A 2,500-nucleotide genomic window follows, 5' to 3' on the forward strand; every position below is an offset into this window, starting at 1 on the left:
CTGCAAATAGACGAAAATCAGAACCTACAAGAGCTTAAAATAAAGAAAATCTGGCACTGGCTTTTCTCTTCATGTCTTCCTTCGAGAGTTCACGGAGGACTGGAGGCCAAGAGGTCATCGATACGAGGCGACAGCGGGTCAAAAGTATCAGACACGAATCCAACTTCATTTGACGGTAATGCCACATTCATAGTAATTCCAGGGACACGAGGGCGACCCGCTGCGGTGCCTGACCCGCAAAGGGAATCTGATCCTCCACTTCATATTCATCGTCAGACATTTTTTTTTTTTTTCGAGAATCGGAAGCAATGAACCCTCAGCGAGGTTTCCTCTTATCGAGTGAAATTCAAACGAGGATTATTATAATCCCGGATACCTATTTCTATGATTTCCGAACTTTTTTTTCTCTCTCTAGTCACATTCGGGCCGAGGCGGCGTCTCAGTGAGCGAGGGAGGGAGAGAGCGGCGGCGCCGTCCGACCTCCACCACGTCTACAGGTACACTGACTTCCCTTCCCCTCGTTCCTCGTTCGCCCTTCACGGAGGCTGAGAGGGGAGCAGGGGGGGTGGGGGGGGCGTGGTCACCCCTCCATGCTCGTCGGAGGGAGGGGAAAAGGAAGGGGTGGTGGGGAAAATAGGTTTCATTCTGATTATCGCCTGATGACGAGAATGAAACCCGTGGCCAGTGGTCCTGTCTCCGCCGCGCGCAGTGGACGCACATTTCGTCGTCTCTACGGCCTATATTACTCCTATGACCGCATCGTCTTTCTTATAAAAGCACTCCGTTAAACGTTCTTATGCTTATGCTTATGTATATGTATATGTTTATATATATATATATATATATATATATATATATATATATATATTTTTTTTTTAAAACCCTTCCCCACTATATTCTATATGTCACAAAACCCCCCCACCCCCACCCCCCCAATTTTTTTATTTTTTAAATTTTTAATTTTTAAATTTAATTAATTAAAATTTTTAGCATCAAAACCCCCTTATAAAAATTTTAAAATAGTAATTGATGAATAAAAAGTAATTTTCCCCAATGATAAAATTTAATGAATTTTTTGTTCATTCTATTCTATCTCTGCACACACCCCCAAAAACCCACCCACAACCCCCTTTTTAAAGAATTCTTAATTTTAAAAATTTTTTAAAAAGAATAATTAAATTTTTTAATTTTTTAATTTAAAAGGGTTTTTGTGGGTTTGGGGGTTTTTTTGTTTTTTTCTGGATGTTGTTTTTACATTAAGTTAATTTTTTATTAATTTTAAAATTAAAATTTTAAATTTTTAATATTTATTAAAATTTAAAATTTTTTAAATATTAATGAAAGATAATTGTTTGTGGGTTGGGTTTTGGGGGTTTTTGGGGGGGGTTCATTTAAAAAATTTTTAAATTTTTTTTAAAAAGAAAGGGAAAAGGGGGGGGAAAAAGGGAAAAAGGGGGGGAAAATTTTTGGAAGAAAAAAATATTATAATTTAAAACCTGTTAATTTATTATTTAATTATCTTATTCCACCTAAAATTACTGATGTAACATAACAATTGGGCCCCTTTTTTTATTTCCTTCCCGCTAAATCCTTCCCAGATAAACCTGACCTTTTCCCGTCTACTTCTTTCATTTTTTCTCCTTTTCCCCTTTTTTCTCCCTTTTTTCCTTTTCTTCTTTTCCCCTTATCTCTGTTCTTCCCCCCTTTCATCCCCTTTCTCCTCTTCCTTTCCTCTCCTCTTCCCTTTCTCTCCTTCTCTTTTTTCCTTTTTCTTAAAACCCCCCTTTTCCTTCCCTTACCCCCCCTTCCCCCTCCCCCCCCTTTTCCCCCTCCCCCCCTTTTTTTTCCCCCCCCCCTTCCTTTCCTCCCCCCCTTCCCCCCCTTTTTTTCCCCTCCCCCCCCTTTTTTTTCTTTCTCTCCCCCTCTCCCCCCCCCCCCTTTTTTCCTCCTCTCTTTTTCCCTCCTTTTTTCCCTTTTTTCCCCCCCCCCTTTTCCCTTCCCCCTTTCCCCCCCCCCTTTTTCTCCCTCTCCCCCCCTTTTCCCTTCCCCCTTTCCCCCTTTCCCCCCCCTTTTTACCCCAAAAAACCCCCCCCTTGTTATCATAAATCTTGCCTTTCCTCTAAAGTTCCTTGACATTTCCCCTCCTGGGTGGGGGGCACCCGGCCCTGGGGGGTTTTGCTCCCTCTTCCACGTTTGAATCCTTGGAAACTTTAATCCTTTTCCCAAACCCAGGTCGGGTAAGTTTCCTTTCCCCGGGGGCACCCCCCGGGGGGGGTTTTTGATTTGGGGGTTTTTTAATTTTCAATTTTTTTTTTGTTTTTTTTCTATATTTTGGTTTGGGGTTTTTATCACTTTTTAAATTTGGGTTTGGTTTTTTTTCTTTTTTTTTTTGTTTTAATTTCATAGTGGTTGTTGGTTTGTTTTCTATTTTTTTTTGTTTTTTTTGTTTTTTTGTTTTGTATTAAATTTTTTTGTTTTTTATGTACTTTAAATTTTTTTT

General features: G+C 40.0%; 1 protein-coding gene across 1 annotated transcript in view; it reads right to left on the minus strand.

The window, feature by feature from the left end:
- Positions 1–492, minus strand: part of LOC113824414 (uncharacterized) — a gene marked incomplete in the record, with an annotated part of 101,028 nt that extends 100,536 nt beyond the window's left edge. Inside the window, 1 exon segment of the mRNA XM_070131455.1 lies at positions 377–492.
- Between the last annotated feature and the right edge of the window lie 2,008 nt (positions 493–2,500).

The sequence above is a fragment of the Penaeus vannamei genome, chromosome 16 (genome assembly GCF_042767895.1).
Source record: "Penaeus vannamei isolate JL-2024 chromosome 16, ASM4276789v1, whole genome shotgun sequence".
Classification (NCBI taxonomy): domain Eukaryota; kingdom Metazoa; phylum Arthropoda; class Malacostraca; order Decapoda; family Penaeidae; genus Penaeus; species Penaeus vannamei.